This window comes from Protomyctophum parallelum (assembly GCF_964188405.1).
Source record: "Protomyctophum parallelum genome assembly, chromosome: 6".
In the NCBI taxonomy this organism is placed as follows: Eukaryota; Metazoa; Chordata; class Actinopteri; order Myctophiformes; family Myctophidae; genus Protomyctophum; species Protomyctophum parallelum.
This window is the reverse complement of record NC_139701.1, coordinates 33,000,188-33,024,987: the sequence shown is the minus strand read 5'-3', so window position 1 is coordinate 33,024,987 and position 24,800 is coordinate 33,000,188. Positions and strand designations below refer to the sequence as shown.

At 46.6% G+C, this 24,800-nt stretch overlaps 1 protein-coding gene across 1 annotated transcript in view; it reads right to left on the bottom strand.

Moving 5' to 3' along the window:
- The window catches only part of gmds (GDP-mannose 4,6-dehydratase), a 177,205-nt gene that overhangs the window by 84,429 nt on the left and 67,976 nt on the right, over window positions 1–24,800 (bottom strand). The gene's annotated exons all lie outside the window — the stretch shown is intronic.

Here is a 24,800-nt window from a genome sequence, read left to right as displayed (position 1 = left end):
AGCTAGATGTAGCCAAAACACTCTGAGGCGATGGACAACGGGAGGTATGATTACTTCTACTGTGACTAGCGACGGGACCGCGGTGGGCCGTCTAACACAATCTTTTCTTAGAATTGGACGGAATGATTTAGATCAAGAGTTAACGTTTTAAGATTTTCGATCTCGTTGGCTAAAATGAGGGGGAACATTTTCGATGACGTCCCACCGGAAAATAACATTGTGTTGCGCAACAGACGCTCCCAGCCTGTGGAGCGATGCGATCGGTTTTGATATCAATAATCTCCGTCCTTTTGATCAATCTCCGTCTTGAGCGCTGGGCGTTACTAATTGATAGGGCAGAGAACTCCGTCCTGTGTGCTCAGGGTGTTAAGTAGCTGTCGCACAAGCAGTGTTTTGAAGAGGAACATATTAATAGGACCATAACAATAACCACGGGAGTGAGTCGTCATGGGAGAATAACATTAGAAATGCAATCTGGCAGCTGATGAATCAAAGCTGCAATGTGTCTGTCTGCACTGTACTGTACTGTACTGTAGATGACCCGATAGATTAGACTGCTGGTAATGTTGCATTGTCTCCGGTTTTAAACAGTCCTGAGAGTCTTTGATATAAACAAAATGTTAAGACTGTTGTGATAGATACGTGTTGTTTGGATATTAACCGAAGGTTGTTTACCACAACTTTCTCACTAGTGTATCGCTGTTGGCACTGTGATAACACTGACATAGAAACACACATCCAGTTAGCAGTGCAACAGTTAATCAAACTAATCGATTTAATTGATTATGAAACAATTATAAATTATAATCAATCGTTAAATTAATAAAATAATGCTGAAAAAAGTAATCGAATAATCCCCAAGTAAATAATCAATAGTTCCAGCCCTACATCCATAGTACACACAGCTCCGAAAACACGCACATACACTATCCTTCTGGGGACATCAAGAGCAATTTTTCATTCATTCCATTTTTACATATGCCTAACCTAACCTCACCACAATCTAACCTCATCCCCATCACTAATCCTAAACCCCAACCCCATAATGCTGAATCCTAACCTGAATCTGTTCCTAATTGTAATACTAAATATCTCAACCATAACACTTTCTGTCTTTGGAAGTGTGGACCAGAAGAAATATCCCTGTGTAAGGTAAATATTGACTGGTAGCTTTGTGGAAATGTGTGGTTCCCACAAAGATATAGTAGCCTAAACCGCACACACACCCTTCAGACAGCGTGACCAAGAGTTCCAGAGATGTAAAGAAATACATGCACACACCCCTAAGTCTGAGTGACAGACAAGGCGACTCCAGTGCCGTGAACACTGGACAGTGGGTTTTCAAAGAATGACAGACAGACGGACAGAGATTTAGGCCTCTAAAGAGTGTGTGGGAGCAGTAGGAGTGTCTTGGGAGTCACTGGCCCTCTACCCAACTACACCACCCTTAAATCTTCACAGAGACACAGCAGAGGAGGGGACAGCTGCTGGATAATATTACACACACAAAGATGATTGCACACTCATGTTATAGTCATGCGCTGCAGAACATGTGCACAGAGATACAATATGAATGTGTTTGTACTAATGCGCGCATACAGTACACATAGACTCTTGCTCACACACACACACACACACTCACACAGAACAGGCATGAATCATGGTCCTTGGATCCACAGGGGAGAGACAAACCCATTGGCCACACTTCATACGTGTGTCACGCGTGAGGGCCGTAACCACAGAGATCATACTTACTCCTAAAACAGTGTCCATACATTCATGCCTACACACACTCACTCACTCCAAAGAACTAGAATAAACAAAGCTACTGTATTGATCTAAAACGGCGTCTGGTCAGCGACAAAGCCCAACACGCTAACCACAATATTCTGTGACCAGCTGTTTTGCCTTTGCGCCATGTGTAGTGTAGAAATGTAGTTGTGAAAACAAGAACCCGAGACCTTTAAGTGTGTACTACGTGTGCACACGCGTATACGTAGGTAAGAGTTGTATTTACGACGTGACGTGACACTTTGCCGCAGGCCCCTTGTCATCGGCCATGTCTGTGGTACGGCGGAGCGCACCATGAGCAGACAAAGAGGTGATAATGTTCAGCAGGAGACACAGAGGACGGACAGTGAAAGGAGAGACGAGGCTGGGAGTCTGAAAGAAGTTGCAAATCCGTCACAACTCGCTGGTTGGCTTTCAGCGCTCCGCAGTCTGCATTGGGTCTCCGTTACCACACACACACACACACACACACACACACACACACACACACACACACACACACACCTTTGCTTTCTACATGATTTCTGTTCAGTGGTGACAAAGGTTGTTGGCCCCCCCCCCCCCAGACACACACACCTGTCATCGCTTCACCAGCATGGACAGACGGCTGTTGTAAAAGCTTGAGGTGCAGGAATCACTCAGTGACTGTTCTGTACTAGAGATGAGTTTACAGACATTCAGAGCTATATACTCCCTTCAACCTGCACACCCACACCCTCACACCCCCCCACACACACTTCAAAGGTTGAGTCTTCATGTCTTACCTGACAAAAGAGAAGAGGTTCAACAAAGCCCCATTTGGACAAATCAATTAGTTGAGGAAACCGTTATGCTATATGTCTAATAACATGTAGTCTACAGTACATTGTATTTGAACAGACTGAAAAAACCCAACAATAAGATCATAATTTTAACAAATTAAAACAGGTGTATAAGTTTTCCCCATTTCATGTAATTTTGTAAGCAGATTTAAAAAGTCCCTGACAAGTTTGACTACAGTCATTCAAAACAATGAGACAAAGAGAGACAGACAGAGACATTGAGATAATAGAAGGGGACAGATAGCTGGATTACAAAGTCATGGATAGAGTCCCCTGTCATCTCTTGTCTAGCAGCAGGCTCTGTGCTGAGGACCCGAGAGCGAGAGCGAGAGCGAGAGCGAGAGCGAGAGAGAGATTCAATACATTTTATACTGAAATACTGACTTAACTTTAATGTTAAGTCAATGGGACCGGGCTGAAACCTTGCCCAAATATGGAGTCATAGATTATATATGACTGACATCATAGATGTCACTAGCTGGCCACATGAAGTCTGAGAGCCATGCCGCTCCCATGTGGATCCCCAGATCCAAATGATTCCATTTCTTCCAAGGGTGGTTGTTGAGCTCACTTTGAGTTGAACAGATTTCAGTTTGCATCCAAGTTCAAGGGCTGCCTAACAGGGATAGAGAACGAATTGACTGTAAAGTGGTGCTGAACTAAGTGAATTACAGTGGACACTGGATCATAGTCCAGAAATTGACCCTTACAATTACAAATCGATTTTTACTCTTTCGGTGTTAAATGAACAGATCCAGATTTAACTGTCCACGGTCAACATGATGTCAGTGGTCAAACAGCTGGCTGGCAGACACATAGCTACACATCTAATCTCTCTCCATCTCACAATTTGTCTTTTTTCACTCCCTCTTCAGTAATCGTTGACAGTGCCGTCTCAAGCAGACTGGTTTTGCCTCATTGGTCGTGATTAATCGTCTGCCATATTTTTCCCATGATCCTCAGCGTGGCCGGCGGACAACTGACCTCAAGCCAGCATTCTGGGAGTGAAGGCTGACAGCCCTTCTCTCCACTTCCCTGACCGCCAGCCCGGTCCCCGCGACCTTCCCACACTGACCTCAGTGGGTGGAGGATGGGCTTGTGGCGATAGTTGGCGGTACAGTAGGTGGTTGGGTTTGGGGGGCTCTGGCAATGAGTTATGGTCACAGGCAGGCCGCGGTCAGTGTGCCCGTGTTTCTCATGGAGCCCGAGAGGCATGGCAATTACAATTACAGCCGATAACTCAGCCGGTAATGAAGATGGATGGGGTCAGCGGCTAGCGCGGCCGGGTCACATTATTATAAGCTAATTCAGGGCTAACACGTAGCCCGTAGCATACCGAGCTAATGGCCAACATATGACAGGTGAACCGGGATCCAGCGATACCACCGAAAGCTGCCTAGTTGCTAGACCTGCACGCGAATCGTGCTTCTGCCAGGAAAATAGATCTTCTAGGTAGTGGAAGTGAAAACATTCAGGAACGAGAAATGGATTAGATGCTCATAATGTTTTAGCCGTTAGCTGTGAACGGAATGAAATGCAATAGCGCATGGTTTTTGCTCATAATCTATGCCAAAGCTGCCATAATCTCCTTATAACTCAGACTAATGCCCAGTAAAATTAACACGGGTACAGGACTCAGAATATCACTCTTTGGGCAAATATACAATGGGCAGGAATCTGGAATCTTTATATCTGGCCCATCTCAACATGCTGCTATAGCACCATCTGTGGTTCCTTGGACTGACAGCGGTGCCTTATTGGCTATCGTGTGTGTGTGTTAGCTAAGCCCCAGCAATGTACCGCCCAGTGGGGGGTGGTGAGGGGGTTTCGACAGGGTCAGGAATATCTGGTTCCCAGTAAAAACAAACAGTGCGCTCTATAGCGGGCTCATCACACCGGACTGGACTGTCTATAGCAGGCTCATCACACCGGACTGGACTGTCTATAGCAGGCTCATCACACCGGACTGGACTGTCTATAGCAGGCTCATCACACCGGACTGGACTGTCATGTCCTCTATAGCGGGCTCATCACACCGGACTGGACTGTCTATAGCAGGCTCATCACACCGGACTGGACTGTCTATAGCAGGCTCATCACACCGGACTGGACTGTCTCTAGCGGGCTCATCACACCGGACTGGACTGTCTCTAGCGGGCTCATCACACCGGACTGGACTGTCATGTCATGTCCTCTATAGCGGGCTCATCACACCGGACTGGACTGTCTCTATAGCGGGCTCATCACACCGGACTGGACTGTCATGTCATGTCCACATAGTCCACTAACAGCTCATATCGGGTCTTAGCCGTGTGTTACTGGAAGTTTAAGTCAGCGCACTGAAGTAAATTTCTAAATCTGCTGCAAAACCGTACTCACGCACAGGAGGCGTGACTATGACTACCATTACCAGCATCTGTCGTTGCGCACACACACACACGCACCCACAAACAGACTAACAGTAGATGCACACACACACACACACACACACAGCGAACTAGACCTGAACCCAGCTCCATGTCTGTTTAAACTAAACGTTCCAAGTTAATGCGAACAAATATCCACAGAGCTGCTTGGAGGTTTCCTCATATCCTGCCCTGGCCCACACATACACACAGTGCATGAACAACACACGCACGCATGAGCGCGCACACACACACACACACACACACACACACACACACACACACACAACTCCCAAACCCCCTCCAAAAAAGGGGCCCCTTGGCTACTGTAACTGTGCTCTCAGACCATTAAAGCATAGCTGTAGCAGTTCTGATAGCCGGTGAAATCGCTCACTCAACAATGGCCTTTGTTTTCACACGGTTTCACAGGATGCATTAAAAACGCTGTCCATGACACAGCATAGGGGCTATTTGTCAAATCGATATGAGTGTCTCCTTTAAAACATTTCAGACCCCCACTCCCCACTCCAATTCAGTACACCACAACACTGCATGTATAACTAGAGTTATAAAGGATAGAGTGCGGACCGGCGTGACCGGACCGCCCCACCAAAATTTGGTGTCCAAAATGCGGAAGTGCTAACGGGCGCTCCGTGTTAAACCCCAGCTGTTTGCAAAATGCACAGGCCCGCCTGCAGTCCCAGCTTTGACCAGTAGGGCCAGCCGTTCTGGGGGCTGGGAATAACTTGTAGGCTAGCATTTTGCCAAGGGGGCCGTGCTTTGTTGGTAAAACAGTCCAGAGCGTTTCTCCCCCCGAACGCAGTGAATAACTTGCCAGTGTGTTTGGTCAACGTTGCCAGCATGTTTCTCTCTTGACAGTGGCCCACTGTGTTTAACACACGGCCGCCTGCCAAAGGTCACTTTCCATTTGTCTTCAGTGTGTTCAGACTGCAACCAGGAGAGACAGGGAGAGACGGAGACAGCGAGAAAGGAAGATGGAGAAGGACAGAAAGAGACCGGCACAGCCAGATATATACAACAACACAGTGAGGATTAGACAGAATGAGTGAAAGTTAGAGAGATAGTGAAAAAGAAAGCGAGAGAGAGCATCTGCTGCCGTTTTAAAAGTGGGAACACCCTTCCTCGGTGACAAACAGACAAACGGGCCCAACTCACACTTTTCCACTAATCGGAAATTCAACAGTGACCTCATGTGAACACAAACAAGCCATTAAAATTTAATAAGCGCAAACCCTTCCACAACTCAGCCAAACTGGTGTGACGAAGTCCAAAACATCAAATCATATTAGAGATCATGCGTTGCTAAACCTCTCCTCCTCTCGCCTGACAAGATGAGAATAAAACAATTGGGGGTGTTAGTAGCCTGACCCTGTCTTCAAAATGTGTTTACAATAGCTAAGTCTCCTGTCAAACATGTTCTCATACTGTAGCTCCCGTCTTTCTGCAATAGCAAATTCTCAGAATGAAACACAGCTCTTCCACTGAGGTTCTGTCTGGACTGCTATGTATGTCTGTCGTCTCGCAGTCTGCCCGTCTACCTACCTCAATGTCTTAGGATTCTGTATATCGTTTTTGTCAGTAGATTTTTATTTTAGTTCACTGTGAAGGCGGTAGTTTGTTAACAGTCCTGTGAGGTTTTTTTTTGTTGTTGACTGTGATTCACATGGACATCAGGCTGCGGTTCGAGAGAGAGCAGGAGCAAATGCAGTCCGCGGTTGGTGAACTTCAGGACACGAGGGGGACGGAGAAATACATTTGTACTCTATTCTACACTACTCATTTTCGGCTTCTTGGAGAACTATATGATATAAACTATGAGAGGATGGGGGGGTGGGGGCAGAGAGAGCAAGACAGACAGCCAAGCACATGTACCAAGAGAGAGCAGGCAGTGTGCCGTGAGACAAGTCCAGGTGTGCCTGCCTAATACCGTATTAAAATGTATGTATTTTGTCTCTTTTTTCGCTAACTTTCCACAAAACAATTGTCAAAGTATGAAATAAGTGGTGAAACCTTTTATTTGGGATTAAAATATAAAAATAAACTTTTACATAGTGACGAGTGCTTAAAAAAAGAAACGCGTTAAGAGGCCATTTTGCATGGATATGAATGAATGCATATGCCTTGAGATTTTCACTTGCACCTTAGACAACATTTCAGAACCACTGAGATGGAGACAGAGACCAGACTGACAGAGGAGGTGGGGGTGATGGATGGTTTTCCATACATCGCCTATTCCTTTTCCAGAGACGATGTAAAGGAAATCGGAATATACTGTAGATCTAACCTGGGTATGAAAAGCTTGAACTTTTTGAGAGGCACACTTGATTTATTGAGCCAGATATTTAAACAAGCCCAAAAGCGGACACATCGCTTCCAGGACAATATAAATCAAGTGATCCTTGTCGATTTCTCTTTTCTTTTCTTTTTGAAGGATTCAAAATGCTTTTAACTACTATAGGATTTTAGCCCAGACCCTGCAGTGGTGTAGACAGAAAATCTTCCACATTCAAGAACCATGCCTCAATTTCCATCTCCTGGTTGATGAAGTGGTCATATTTCTGAGCTCCTTGGGTTGAATTAATAAAAAACCCATCATAAGAAAAAAGAAAAATCCCAAATTTCTTCTGTATTTGCCAAATAAAGCGACGACGGAGGGGGGGGGGGGGGGAGAGAATATGTATGGGGGTGTGTTGCGAGATATGAATAATGTATGAGTGGCAGCTCTGATTGATGTGGCGTATAGGGTTTCCAGCCCGCCAGTGGAGGGGCTGTGCGTCCGTGCCCAAACCCCAGCACACTACACACCCTACTTCAAAGCATATGGTCTGGACTCGCTCATGCACAAACACAAACTCTTGCACACACGCAGTCCCACAAACTCGTTCTCGTATACACCCGCGCAGATGCACATAGAAACCAAATACACACCAAATACTCGCCAAATACACACACACACACACACACACACACAGGCATGCATGCGTCCATGCACATTCACAGACACACAAATGCGTGGCTTGGACTTCCTGTTCTCCCAAACAGGAACACACAGGGTTCTGTGTGCTGCTCGGCAGTTCTGGGAGCAGGGCGGAGGGAGTCCTGGTTTCCACACCTGTGTTTGCAGCAGTAATTAGGGGCACGGATACTATTTTGGGGTGGTACGCATGCGCACACACACACACACGGGAACACAAGAGTGCCTCTCAGTGAGTAGTGCAGCAGGCGTGTGTGTGTGTGTGTGTGTGTGTGTGTGTGTTTTCTCTCTCTGGGCAGAGAGTGAGAGTGCCAGTGGAAAGCTCTAAATGGCCTGTAAATAAAGAGTGCAATATTTCCAGTTCCAGGTCATTAGAGAGCTCATCACGGTCTAGCCATGGTGCCTTTCATGACAGCACGGGATGGGAAGCCTCAGGGCTGTATTGGCTGCACAAGGGGCTAGACAGTCGACATATAGATGCCAGGGCGCATTGCATGGGCTTCAGTGGGCTAAAGGGTTGATTCACACTTTTCTCTGGGGTCGACACACCCAAGCTCTGCACGCGTGTCGCCTATGAACCGGAACATTCATTACTCTGCGACAACTTTACAACATCCAGGACTCCTCCCCCCCCCCCCCTCCCCCCACTCAAACCGCCCATGGTTGCACTTTGCTTTCGTTCAGCCAATCCTCGTCAAAGGCACCTTCAGATACCTGCAGTGCCACTGCCTTCTTCAACTGCATGGCCCCCATAACACTGTAAGGCTCATCATGTTTTACATAAAGTCATATGGAATTATATACATTTGATTGTAACACTTTATGTCAGGAATCACAATGGCCCTTGGTGCTTTCTGTAACCATAATGGATGGAGAGTGTGGCGCATGCCATACTGTAATATCTTCATGACAGCCCATGGTCTGCATTCATGGTAAAGATGCATTTATCCCTATAATAATCTTTTATAGGTAGTTAAAACGTTTATTTTTTAGTTTGTGACTATAATAAAATATACCTACAGTACCATAATCATTTAATGTGTTGATGGGTACATTTAATTATTATATAACCTTTGTTAGATTAAACGTTTGCATTAGTTATACCTACCAATACAGATATAATTAGAAAAAATAAATGCTCCCTTACTTTGACTTAAAGCAGGTAATGCATTGTCATAAAGACATAACCACAATCTTCATCCATTATGACAGAAAGCACTGTAGCATTCCTTTCATACAAAATGCGTAGTGATTGTGATACCTGTGAGGTATTATAGTCAAACTCAACATATGACTGTTGACATAAGACATCATACTGCATTATGCAGACTTATTCTAACTCCTATTGTTCAAATAATTGATTTCAAAATACTACTGCTGCAGTGTTAATTTTGTTGACTAAGACTAAAGACTAAGATCTTTGATATTAGACTAGACCAAGACTAAACAATTTCAGAAGAGTAAATAGGACTAAGAGTAAAGTGTTATTGCGACCATAGGTCGCAGATTACTATGAAAACCTGCAAACCCTGTCAGTCCGTCGATCCGTCTGTCACGTCTCCATATATGGTTGTCAGTCCATCACGCCTCATGACACGTCACGCCACCATATGGTCGTCAGTCCGTCACGCCTCGTGACACGCTGTATATGTAGCCATCTCCATATATGAAGATCACGACACTGACCTCATCAAACCCTGGATAGCCATACATGGAGAAGACTGGATCATCACCTAGATCTGCATATGGAGCTGGCCAGCAACTCAACATCTGACCTCAAACCCTTAGATCTCCATATATGGAGCTGACCTGTTCTGACATTCCATATGTTGATCCACCCCCACCCGTCCTTCCTCTTCGATGCCCTTTTGACCGATACCTGTCCATTCAAACTCAAGGCCCTACCTGGGCCCTCATCATCAAGTACACCCAAGACACTGCCCCCGCTGCCACCCTTAGATCTCCATATATAGAGCTGACCTGCTCCATATATGCCTCCTGGATGACAGCAGTCTGCCGTCACCCAGGCGGATGCGTGAACTAAATTAACTAAGAAAAACATTAGCACTGTATTGCTACATTATAAAGAACTGAATGGTTTAGGAACTTCTGCTATACATTATAAACGACACAGACCTCTCAGATAGTCTGGGACAGTTCTGCTTACTAAGTCAAAACTACAAAACGGTGTTTTATGCACCACAGAAATGCAAGGAAAACGAATTAAGCCTGCTACAACTTGAATTATTTTAAATCAAGTTTAAAACTTTGGCATTTGCATATGAGGCTTTTCTTGTGTTCTTATTTTCCCTTTAATAACTTTGGATAATTAAATGTCCTTTATGATTTAAAAGTTGTGTGTAAAGCGCTTTTTGCTATACAAAAAAATAAACATGCATAGTGCAGAAGAAATAGCAGATCTACAAGCTCACATTGCGTCCCCTCCGAGCCTGTAAATCAACTATTTTCCAGTATAAATCAGGCTTTACAAAAAAAAAAAAAAAAAAAAAAAAAAAGAATAATGTTATTCTGGTCAAATGAATCCATCGGGCCAATGTATTTATGAATCCCCCAACCACGTGGCTGGCCCAACAGTGTGATTGACAGATGGGGGTCTCATCCGATGGCCTGTGTCACAGCCCACGGCGCTCAATGTATGCAGGAATAAATGGAGGAAGACAGCTAGAGACGGTCCCCAATCTGCCAGGTCTATACTTTGAGGTCGTTTCTGGTTTGGAGGGCGATGAAGCAATCTATTGCGTTGGGAAAACACAAGATTTGCAAAGACACAGAGTAAACACGGACAACAAACTGGTGCTTATCTTCTGCCTCGCTTCCTTGCTCCTTTTTTTTATGCCACGGCGTGAACGTACATACACAAAGCAGGCAGACACGCTCATACGCGCACTAACACACACACACACACACACACACACAGATGTGTACAGACGGGCACACACGCAGTAATTATGCGTCATTAGAGTGGCGCGGTTCTTTCATGTAGCTGCTGAACATGGCCACCGTCTCCCCCCCCCCTGGCCCACAGACATAAACAAACACTTGAGCTGGCCGGGCCCTGGAGCCATACAGCCTACACTCTATTATGGAGCCAGGGATTCCCCTTCACTGACACACACTACCCCTCCCACTCTCTGTCCCTCCCTCTCGCCCTCTCTCTCCCCCCGAAATATCCATCCATCTTTCTCCATGCCACTCTCACTCTCTATGAATCTATTTATATTTACATAACAAATGTTTTGTTTTTTCCACAGGTTCAAATTTGGGGTGATGGAAGGAAGAGAATGCCAAATGTATGCACCGTCGCAAGCCGAAAATAGCAGATCTACAGGCTCACATCTCGTAAGGTCTGCTATATTTGGCACGCAATCGATTAACTGTTAGAGACTCGAAGAGAGAGAGAGAGAGGCACAGACAGACAGGAACAGGAGTCAGAGTGCTGCCTGCCTGCTGTGGGTCTGTAATGACATAATGAGAGGACTGTAGCGTTTAGTGGGCGGCTCTTTTTATAGCAACTGTCAAGACAAATGTACAGTCATCCACCGTGATTGAGCGGGCCGGTGTTTGTATGCGTCTGTGTTTGTGCATGCATGCACGTCTAAATACGTGTGTGCGCGCTTCAGTGTGTTTGTGACATAGTCATGTGTGTGTGTCTGTGTTTTGTAAGGGAAATCATGTGAGTGTGACTATGCACATGCTTCCCTGTGGATATTATAACCATGTAGTGTGCACTGTATATAACTGAGGTGTGTTCACATGTGCGCGCACACACAAACATTTCTTGTAATTAACATTTTTTAAGGAAATGTGATGCGAGTTTGCAAGAGAGACAGAGAAAGTGAGGGATAGGCATGCCAGGGATGAATGGAAAGAGAGAACGCAACTGCAACTTAAAAAAGAAAAGAAAGGAAAGTCAAGTCCAACAGGGCGTCACAACGAAAGCCCCGCCCACTTCAGCATAGAGTGACGGGGTCGCAGGGAGGTGACAGTCAGGCCAAAACAGGGTCAAATGAGGTGCAGAGCCCGTAAGTGTGGGGGCAAGTTTAGACTGAAAACAAACCACCGCTATCATTTCAGGTCACAGACAGAGGCCCTCCATCAGGCTACACACACACACACACACACACACACACTCTTAAGTCTCATATTGCCAGGGTCACTTAATTAAAAATCGCGATCCCTGGCACTCCCACAGAAAGTCCCACCTTCTAAAAGCAAATACACAGCTCTGGATCCCCTGCTCTCCCAGAACTGTTTTAATAAGGATAGAGTTCAATTTGGAGTTCAATATCGGCGCGACCCAGCACTACTGAAAGACTCATTGTAGTGGAGACTGAATGCCATGTCAGTTCTCTCCTCGTCCATCACACCAACACCTCACCACAGCATTTCTTCAACAATTATGCACACGGCTCTATACAGGTGACGGACCTGTGTGTGTGTGTGTGTGTGTGTGTACACACACACACACGACTACGTGCTCATGCACGTCCGTCTTTGTATGTGCTCATAAAAATCTGTTGATCATTAAGTAAATGCATACAGTATGTGACCGTATGTGCAGTATGCATTGCAAGCATCTATGAGAGTTAATGTCTGTAATAAAAATCTGTAATATTACAAGCTACCATGTATTACTCTGACCAGCACTGTGTACAAAATGCCTGAATTGTAATCTTGTAAGTGTATACATTTTGGGCTTTCTACATTTCTGAGTATACGGGCGTGTTCCATGTATGCGTGTCTGTGTGCATGGGTTTTGCGGACACACGCCCGCTTTAATATCATAAGCCTGTGTGAGTCCGGATCCACTGGAAGTAATATAAAACAGACAACATGAGGAAGCCATTTGGCTTCCCCAATGAGGGAAGACAGGCTTTCAGTGCTGTGACCCAACAAATGTTTCCATTCCATTAAAGCCATCAGGGCCTGTTTGAAGTGGACGGCTTGTGACGCTGTCTCTGCCATGCTCAATAGACTACAGGCAGCTCCCAGACAGCAGGCCTGGCAGGGTAACACAGCCACGGTTCCAATCCAAGAACTCCCCGCACACCTGGGCGTTGCGCTCGGCTCCGACCACATGTACACATACACAGTACACACACACAGTACACCCACAAACAATTGCGCTCGGCTCTGTGCACACACACACACACACAAAATCAAGAGTATGTTGATTTTAATTTAGTTTGGCAAGGTTATTTATAAGGATGTTGTGTTCTATTAGATTATACCCTGTAGAGGGTGGTGATTAAGATAAGTAGCAGAAAAGGAGGGAGCGGAAACAAATAGCGTACTACGGACAAAGCATGTGGGCTGGGTTTAAACCTTGAATGGACTTTATTTTGGGACCAAAACCTCAGAGCGACAAATCAATTCAACTCAACTTCAGCTTTCAAGCCTTATCAGCATGAAAGAGGAAGAGGATCAATGATGCCATTTTCTCCTTAAGTATATCTCGAAGTAACTCGTGTTTTAACCTATACTGAATTCAATACGTGCCTAAGTGACCTGACATTTAGAGTAGCCATTATTAAGTCATTTGTAAAACACAGTAAAATTCTAACTCAGACGGCCCCGTTTTCACCAATGCTCTACATTGACACGTTGTGAGGTTGTAGATTGGCTATTTGATTATTATTATTATTTATTTTTAAATAGTATAAAAAAGGCAAAGTTTAGAGATAAGGGTTAAGGTACTGGTGAAAATAGGGCCCAGGTTGTAAAAATGGACCTGTAGGGGGTGTGTGTGTGTGCGCACGTGTGTGACATTGTAGATTTACTGTATGAAGCAACAGCTACATTGAAAGGTTTCTAGCAAATCTGGCTAAATGCTGGACTTGTCTTAAGTTGTCTATGCAGCAGCTCTCACAGTAGTAGATATGCACACAGACATAAACACACATGTGCTCTTGCAGTGGGGTATCGAGAGGGCAAGTCAGTCAGAAAAATGTAATCAAAAGAGGCCAGATGACTGTGATATGCAAGACCTGGGAGAGTGAAAGAATGAGAAAGACAGACGGGGTGGGGGTGTGTGTGTGTGTGTGTGTGTGTGTTTCCTCCTGAAGCCTAGAACTTTCTAGTCTTCAGGAGCTAAGACTCTGGAAACTGGACTCGCAAGCCAAGGGCTATAGGGTCAGGTCTGATTGGCCAGATCTCATTGACCTCTGCCATCGCCCATCGGACAGGAGTCCAGCTAAAGGGGGCACGGTTGCGCAGTCGGTAACGCCGACGCTAGCTACGTAGAAGGTCCTGGGTTCGATTGCCGCTGGGGATGCTGTGGGCGTGTTCTCTCCTCCGCACCAGTGCCCATACCCTTGGTGGGGTTGGCGAAAGGGCCTTTCTGTGTGGAGTACATGTTCTCTGCGTGTCCCCAAGGGTAGGTACCCTCACTAAAAACATGCAGTGGTCCTGGTCTCCCCTGGCCTGCCGGGGAACTGGTTGGAATAATGTGTTCCTTCCACGCACCGTCCGGCTGGGGGAAAAAAAGTACAGATAAAATGGGAAAAGAACAATGGAAACGTGCCCACCTCTGATGGATTAACACTCCAGTGTGGTAGAGGCTACTTTCACCCACCAGGTAGGGGACACTAGACTACAGGAAGAAACAGAAACCTATAGAAGGGTTCTGCTTAGTATGAAACAGACTGAAGCCAAAAAACATTGGCATGGACTTCGACTGCAGGGAATGAGGGAAAGTTGGCCTGTGTTGATTCAGCTGATCACTCCGTTTCACATTCGATGTACAAAAATGCTGTTATTGGAGAGGGTGTTTTAAAATTCACAATCAAAGGCAAAGCTAGGCTGCAAGTACTACCAAGCAAGTACAATCTGTCAATCTGGTACCCTGACATCCACACTCCACTTTGTATAAACCATCATGATTCTGAACAACACTTGGAATCGATCACACACCTAACAAATGGATAGTGTATACAAAAACGTTTATATTGCTCGCCACGACCGTATTGTTGACCTAGTGTCTGATGCAGTTTGAAAATAATTAATATGCCATCCAGTGCAGCAACGTGTTATGTATAAACATCCAACAGTGTTACAGGATTGGTTTAGTTGTGCATGCGATGTCTTTGCTAACATCCCAAATACACATGATGTTTTTGTTGACACCAGTCACATGGAGATCCTGATTTTGGATGTGGGCTGTGTCCTTGATTTAGTACCAACCATTAATTGGAATCATAACAAACCTCTGGTATCGATGTAGATTCACCATACTGATATTTGGAATGTACATAAACTGACCACGAGTGACCAGACAATAACTGTCAAGACAAAGAAAAGCCAACAACTTGCCAAATAAATACTGCTCTGTTTCGGCTGTCATAGGCAGTTTGTCTGTGTGGAGGAGAAGGTGCCATGTTTATCCTTATGTGTACATGAACTCTCAACCCTGTTATATTTATTTCCTTGTAAAATTAATTTGCGGATTCAAATAAAGAAGAGAGAGGGGGGGGGGGGGGGAAGACAGAAGCGAGAGCTGAGAATGAGGCTGGACCCTTTTGAAATTTGGCCTGAGTTCGACACTCTCCAGTCTAGAGAGAGGATCTTCCCACGAGTCACTTAGCTGTGTCTGAGATACAGAGAGAGAGGGGGGGGGATATATTCTCAGGAAGAGAGATGCAGAAATGTGAGATAGAGGGAGAGATGCAGAAATGTGAGATAGAGGGAGAGATGCAGAAATGTGAGATAGAGGGAGAGATGCAATGAGAGTGACGCAGAGAGGGGGAGAGAGAGAAAGCGAGGGAGTGTGAGGGGAGGTCACTCACATTCCAGTCCCAAAGAGTTGGCCAGACTCCTCAGACAATTAAAACAAGAAGACCACCCTCCCACCCCCACCGCAACCCTGTCTCTTGGACCAAAAAACAAAACACGCTTCACACACACTCCCTAACTCATTCTAATAGCTCCTAGATTGTAGCGACATCAATCTAAAGGCCTACTTGAGAAATGTATAAAAATGGCATACGCGCGGTCGCACGCGCACACACGCATGCGAGGAGGGGATTACTGCACTAGGGCAGCTCTCACACTTGTGCTTCCCAATCACATCACAGACCAGCTGTGGGTCCCCACTGTTGCTGTCCCACCCCCCAGCCCCGCCCACAGCAGGATACTGAGCACCCCCTCTGAGGGGAGCCCATCATCCCAACCATCAACCCCCCCCCCCCCTTGTCCAGGTGGGAGGTAAGTAACTCTCGGCTGCTGCTTGTGTGGGATTTGACCCCACACCCGCCCGCCCACTCCCCCACCCCCCCACCACCTACCACCAAGCTCTGTGGAGACAACTTCAAACAGAGGCTTAACCGCAGGACAACGTGAGGCTGGAAGTGACCCGTTACCTCTTTGCACCTGGTTCTCACAAGAACAGAGACGCACCGAGAGCAATGCGAGAGAACAGTACTGGTGCCGAGAAGGACTGGGCGATACGGACAAAATCAAATGTCACAATATTTTCTTACCGAATACCTCAATATCAATTTTGTGATAATAACTTATTGTGGCAAGTTTAGCAATTTTGTAATATATTTTTGAAAGTATAAGATAGGGTTTAACTGGTTAAAAAGGAAACAACACTTATTGCATATCACATCATTACGATGATGGAATCCTATATTAAAACACATTTCATGCCTTAGACGTAAATGTACGATCTATCAAATCCAACGCTTGTATGCCATAGTCGTCAATCTTGTCAATATACGTTTTAGATGGCTTTATATTGATTGACTTTATATTGCCAGGCAACGCCTTGCTCGCCCTGTTGCGTGCTCGCGCATCATTTACTTATGTTTTAACGGCAGACTTTAAACGAAACTAGGGCGCTATCCGTGGTGATGAACAGACATCCGATGTTCGGTGCTCATTTCAGATTTTTCGATGCATCGTGATTACAATATTAACGTTTCTGGAGATAGCTGGCGTTAGCCGCACTTAGCGTTAGCTTCTTCTGATTTTTGGGAAACTAAAATATGGAAGTGCTTTAGAACAAAAGCGACGGCATCCTGCTGGCAGTCTAGAGACAGCAGCAGGAGGACCGGCCCGCCAGCCGGGCGCACCTCTGATGTCACACTCATGTGACTCAGCCATAACCATATAAAGGAGTTCCCAATGCAGTTACGCCCAAATATGGAGCTAGTTGTCTAACCGCAATGTGTTGTCATGGCACCAGCAAACAAATGACTCAGCTCCATATATGGACACAAGAGGGGGCATGCCATGCTCATATGGGCATGTACCAACATTACGGATATATTATCCATATATGGGCATAAAAGGGACTGACATTTTTAATGCTTCATGTTTGACAGAGTCAGTGTGTGTGAGAGTGAGAGAGGGTGACATATAGCAAGGAGCCTGGGGTTGGATTGTAACCCGGCCCAGCTGGGGAAGGACTAGAGCCTATGTGGTGCGTGCAGTCTTACCAGGTGAGCCACCGGGGAGTGCGCATCTGTCTATTTTTTTTTTTACCATTTTCTGTCCCTTAGTCTGCTCGTGTGTCAGTCTGTCCACCAGTCAAGTGTGTGTGTGTGTGTGTGTGTGTGTGTGTGTGTGTGTGTGTGTGTCTCTTAGGGGGTGGGGGGGCCAGAGTATCCTGCCAGGTCAATGTGAAAGCTGAGGATTCCAGTTACACAAGTCGGAGAGCAGAGAGAGAAAAACAGAGAAGTAGAAGGAGAAGGGCAGCATCTGCTTCCATCCTCAACCCAGCAGGGGAGAGCTTAGGGCCTGTCAGTCTGAGACACACTGCCAGCTGCCTGCATCGGCCTGCATTGCTCAGCACACACACACACACTTTGTCAACTTCAATTCCGTTTTCAGTTTAATAGGCTTTAATGGAATGAAAAGGTACACGTAGGAAAAAGGGGCAAGGGGCAAGTATCAAAAATGTTGCAGTATAAAAGTGGAGCACGCAACCAAGTATAAGTGATGTATACTCCTGCTCTTACTACTGTACTGTATATGCAAAAATAGAAAATATTTTGTTTCCAATATCTGTGTCTAGAAAGGAGTCAACGAGCTGTCGATGGCGAGATCCGCTTGTATTATTTAGACCATCATCATGGCTCAGAACCCCAAACAACTTGTGTGCGTCTCTGCCGCGAAGTGGTGCTCAAGTCCCACTGAGTCCAATGTCAAAATGACATTAGAAGTTCAAAGAGCATGCACTAGCAGCAGCATGTGAGCATCCAACCAGGACACCAAGCCAGTAGCTGACGGTATGTCAACCACATACGGTAATAGCAAAATCGCTGGTTTGCTGTTGCTCAACACTGTCCTGTCTGAATAAAGCAACAAATACATCAGCAACAATCCTAACTGCGCAGCCATCCAGGAGAGGCATTTAATCTCATAATAGTGGTTCTCAATGATTTTGACTTGTGAAACCCCCAAAAAAAGAACTACACAAATATTGGATATTTGACTGGCTTAAGCATGAATTCGCTTCTGCATTTGGATTAAATAAATAAAATGTTTCCCATGAATATTCTTTAAATCAGTGGTTCCCTAAAAGTGTGCCACACTGCCACCAAGGCACATTGGTGTGCACTAATTTCCAATACAGAGGCAAATGTGCTCAAAATCTATCCGCTATTTTTTTTATACTATATATAATTATTATAATGTGATCTACGTGGTCACACAATGTGTCATGATGTAGTAAATTGGGCCGTTTGACTTGCCCATTTGTGTGCCTTGGCCACAATAATTTAGAAAACCACTACTTTGCACAATAACTCAAATAACTGATTTAGGACTGAGACCAGATTCTACAAAATGTCTTCTAAATCATGACCTATGTTTTTCTGTATCAGCGGTGCTCAAACTATTTCATGTCAAGAACCCCTAGAATTAAATGTAATTGGCTGCCGACACCCTCCCAGATCTACAAGCCCGTAGAACGGCACAGAGTGCTGCGCTATGAGCTTGTAGATCTGCTATTCTTTTCAATAGTCAAAGTATAACAATGCTTACAACACCAACTGGGGTATCCGTCCTGAATGGAATAACCCAGGGCAGGTTGAGAAGAGAACACATGCAAACCACTGTGCGGCCTCTAGCCTCCATCAGCCCTGCTATCACTCTGTCTCTGCTGACCTGCTGAGTCTGCTCTGCTGCTGGCCTGTCCATCACACAGTCAGCAACGAGCAGCCAACAGCCTCGGACACCCAATCACACCTTATCAGATTCCCAGCCAATTACAGCTAGACTCCCGGTCCCTCGGCCAATCATGCTGCACTGCACTGCCAACTCCTGACAGGATTGGGAGAAAGAAAGAAAGAAAGAAAGAAAGATAGAACGAACGAACGAAAGAAAGAAATATTAATCCGAGTTAAAGAAAGAACGAAAAAAAAGACAATCATTTTAGCGTGTTTATGTTTTACGAGTGCAACTCCAAATCTCAGGGCAGACATGAGGACACATCTAGGGTCAGGTTTCTGTCTGTAAAGCCACACACACACACACACACACACACACACACACTATCCATAGCCCCCATGCCTTGCCACGGTAACGGCAGTGAAATAGCTCAGCAGTGGGAAAAACCCTCAATCTTAACTGGACAAGAGTTCATGATCTCTTTCTCTACGCTGCTATAGTCCCACATTGCTGATGTTCTGACGTTTTGAATATTTGCTTTGTTTACCAGCATAAACCCATTCTTTGTTCTGTGTCCCAGAAGAGTGCATTGATACAAATCCAATCCCATTGAACATTATGAAATGTTAAAACTTGTGAATGCTCTATGATTTCATACATAAAGCATAGTGATAAAAAACCCTTATTAGGGGACATTATTAAAAGAGACAAAAACATTATTGCCCACAAGGTCCCTGTGCACCTCCTCTGAATTCTGCCTCCCAATCTCAAACACACAAGTTCAAGGGTATCGTTACTGTATGTCAGCTAATTAAACCCTTCACTCAATTAGGAATGTATACTCAGTATATCAATGTATAAAAAATAATATTAATTACTCTGATTAGATGTAAACAACATCTATAAATGCATGTGCTCTGCCGAATCTTTCTTGTGTGTGCGTGCGCACACACACGTGTTGTGAAAGTGTGTAGGATAGGGTTGGGGGTTCAGTGTAGTTTTACTACTCAGAGCCACAGGGGGCAGACCTCAGTTTATTGAGCTGCTGCTAAGGGCAAGGATTAAGTTACACCTGCAATTAACACACACACACACACACACACACACACACACACACACACACACACACACACACACACACACACACACACACACACACACACACACACACACACACACACACACACACACACACACACACACACACACACACACACACACACACACACACACACACACACACACACACACACACACACACACACACACACACACACTTATTCACCCTGCTTGTGTGGGATGCCAAGACAACACGAGCAATGACAGTAACTCAACTCTGCATATGCTGCCAACCCCCATCCCCCTCCCAACCCCCCACACACAGACGTCATGCACTTTGGCATTGTAACGCTAGGGTACATTAGGGCAGAGGTGGGGGCTTGAGTAGTGGTTCTGGGTCGGGCAGCAAGTAAGTCCACTTGAGGTTCTGGAAGTGAAACCCAACACTGGCCTGTTAGCTTACGTTCCTGTCTTTACCACTCCAGCTGTGTTCATTAAAACCTTACAGTCAAAGCAAAGGTATTTACAGTGCCCCCCTGGATCACTGGATTACACAAAGACCTCGCCTACATTGAACACACACACACGCAATTCTGCAGGACAACTCGGCAATCCTACTCCAATATTTATATTCAAAATATAATTAGAAAGAAATGTTGCTCCTTTTCCCAAGTCTGCTTGTGCGTGCATGTGTGTAGTTGCAATAGCTGTCTAGTTCCAGGCAGTGTGTGTGTGTGTGTGTGTGTGTGTGTGTGTGTGTGTGTGTGTGTGTGTGAGAGAGACAGTTCAGTGGTTTCAGTCTTCCCACACTGCATGGACAGTGATGGTATAGCGCCCTCTAGGCCGTGGCAGGAGCAGACTGGTGAGTAAAGAGAGGTGTTAACACGCAGGGGATGTTTTGTGCCAAGGTGGTCTAGCCCCTTCCAGATAGCGGTCCCCTGGCTGGAGGAGGACGGGTTTAACACAAATAGAACAGGTTCAGTCAGCCACGACAGCACAAAGCCTCCATCAACAGACCAGTGGCCAGTACCAAAGTTCTACTGGGTACAACAGCAAGCCTGCTGACTCACTGTCAAGTTGGTCGGGAGTGTAAATAGATTGGGGTACTGTACCCACTCTTCCATCCCCCCACCAACACACACACACACTTCTGTCACCTCGCTGGTAGAGTCGGCGTGATGAATGGCCAACCGCTCTCATCAATCATTCGTGATTGGGCCTGATCTGCGCTGTGATTGGCTAATTAGCCTCATCTGTAACCATTACTGTGCAGGGAGGCAGCTGCAGCGGACAAAAAAAAAATGGGGATAAGAAAAATAAAGGTGAAAAACTACACCACCAGGGGTCTGTCCTGTCACCTTACTGCCTCCGCACGATCACTGCAAAGAGACAGCTATTGCCACGCTGTGGAAACCCCCACACACACACACACACGCACACGCACACGCACACGCACACGCACACGCACACGCACACGCACACGCACACGCACACGCACACGCACACACACACACACACACACACACGCACACGCACACGCACACTTGGGAAAACCTATCAAGGAGCAAAATTTCACAGCTAATTATATTTTGAATATAAATATTGGAGTAGGATTGCCGGGTTGTCCTGCAGAATTGCGGGGAACTGTGACTGTGTGTGTGCGTGCACGTGCGGTGAGCTGTGACAAGTGTGGGTCCGCTCCATCATCTCATCTGGCAACGGTTTCACACTCCAGCCAGCGTTGCAGCAGCGAGGGCAGCAACGCCTGCCTCCCGGGGCCCCGGAGGGGGGGGTGGGGGGAGGTAATGAGAGCCAGTTATTACATGTCAGAGGGGGAAAGATCTGGTAACTGGGTGGCGACCGCTCTGCCAGATGAGTGTCCGACAGGGAATGAACAGAACAGGACAACCTTGGGTAGGTCTAGTCAACTCAATGCTATCAGAGTTGGGAAACGGAGAGATGGGCAAGTGAAATGGAGAGAGAGAGAGAGAATAGAACAGATAGACAGAGGCTTATTATACAGAGAGACATTCTCAGAAGTCAGCGAGGCAGCACAGAGTATGAGAGAGAGAGAGAGAGAGAGAGAGAGGGAAAGAGAGAGAGACAGAGACAGAGAGCCAAACCACCAGGTCTGCTCCTGACTGTTATACGCACAGGAAATAGCCGTCTCTGCAGCCAGGAGGGGTGGGGGTGGATTTGTGGAGAGGGGCCAGGGTCTGGTGAGGCCCCCCCCCCCCCCCTGAACAGCTGTACCCACTGTGGGTCAACTCCAGGCGGGGACACTGCCCATCACAGGTTAGGGCCTAGGAAGGAGGGAAGGAGAGAGGGAAGGCCTACATTTCTAAGATGAGTGAGCACAAGCGTTCATCTTCCACTGATCAGACGTTAGAGGCCTCGCCCCTGACAGACCGCTTCGCCGATACACTGCCAGCGGTTTCTCACCGCACAACTCCAGAACCAAAAAAATGTGTACGATCTCCGACCAGAAAAGCAAAAGTGCTCACGTCCCTCATTAAACTCCCATAATGGCATAATAAAGGGCCCCATTGAGAGCATATACACATTGCTGGATGGCTGTTGCTTTTGCTCTGCTAGTCTCTGGTCTGCTCTGGGCCCCTGACATCCGATACCCAAGTGGGGAGGACGCCCAACCCAGCCCAGTCGGCCACACGCCTTCAGACGTTGTTAGAGCAGACACACAGCACACAGACCCTACTGCCACCCGCAATCCATCCACAGCCAATTACCACCAATTTCTCTGTCCTGGGCAGGGGCAGAGAGAGAGACGGGGGGAGAGAGAGAGACAGGCTGCGAAAGAATAATGTGCACACACATGGTTTCTGTTTACAAATGGCCCATTGTTTGGTTTTGTCATGGCAACATCCTGCTGACGGCAGCAAAACAAAACAAAATATGCATATAACTTAACCAAGGAAGATGGGCATAGAGAGAGAGGCCGACAAAGCCTGGGGATGTGTGTATGTGTGTGTGTGTGTGAGAGAGAGAGAGAGAGAGAGAGAGAGAGAGAGAGAGAGAGGAGGAGAGAGAGAGAGAGAGACATGGTGAATGCGTTTGATGTTCAGGTGGGGTGGAGTTAAGCTTCCAGAAGCAGGGAGATGGCTCATTTATGTATAATGCATAAACGTCCCCACAAACACTGCTTCTGTTCCCCCCCAACCCACCCCTCCCCACCTCCCTCCCCGTCAGCCACTGCCTCAGTTTCCCCCCTCGCAGCATCTCGGCTTCTGTTTGACTTCCCGAAAATCTCTGCTCTCTTTTCCGAAACTGGAGACGCTTTGCGAGGCGAGGAGGTGCCTGATTCACCAGGCCTGGAATGTCAACGTTCCCACAGGAAACCTGGAGCGTCTCAAGCCACGGTGTCCTGGACAGGCGCATGCATGCATGCGCACACACACACACACACACACACACACACACACACACACACGGGAACACTTGCAGATACACAGACTAGACTTAATCGGCCACACACTCAAACATACACCGACCAACATACTGTTCTCATCAAATGTAGAGGCAGACCCTATGTGCCCATATAAACAGTGATAAGATGCAAGTGCACATACACACACACGCCTGCTCAGACACACAGACACAAAGCTATATAGACAGCGGCACCATCTCTCTAAAACGAGAGCTTTTTGTTTTATCTTAATATTTTATTTCAGCAGAGCTTCACAACATCATAAATCACTACCTTCATCTGTCAACCGAGACATATATTCATACACGAACATTACTTTATACAACAGCATCCTGCTGCGGTGAGGCCTTTCAACGTGACCGTATTTCTAACCTTCTAGCCGAGGGTGGAGAGTTAAGAGAGACTTGCTGCTGCTATACTTCCTGAACAAACAGTCTGGACAAAGGACAGAGTGCTGTTATCCTCTGTGGTTAAGGAGAGGGGATGGGGGGGGGGGGCTATGACTGATCTACGATGGGCCTGGGTCTGGTGAGTACTGACGCAGTGTCTGTACCCCACCTTAACAGCATGACGGCGGCTCGTCACCGCCATCCTCTGACGGCAGTGACCTCCCGCACTGCAATCTCCCCCACCACGCCGCCAACAACCTACTCACCCCTATGCACCCCCACCCCCCTAATAAAAACAGGGACTGCCGCTGTCCGACATGGCAACCCGCAGAGTCTTTCATCTTCGCGGCTATGTGCGTAAAGCGTGCACGCTTTTTGCGTTGTGCGATCGTACGCTGATTTACGTGCGTGCGTAGCCATCCACGCACACACACACACACACAACACTTGCATACCGAGGGCCCCGTCTGCTCCTGGACGTGGCGGACCCTCTGATCGTTTCATCTCCCCAGTTCTCTCTCTGCTTGATGCTGGCACCATTACATGAACACAAACACCGTATTTCTGTCATCATTCCCCAGGAGCCGGCATTCCCTTAATATCTCCCTTTTCTTCTGCGGGCGATTTCTTTTGGGGGGTGGGAGGGGTGGACGGTGGAGGACATGAGGGGAGGTGGGCCTGAGTTTTGGAGGGGATCTGGGACATTGGTGAGTTGTGGGAAATTAGAGTGCAGTCTGTGGCCTCACAGCATGTGGCCCT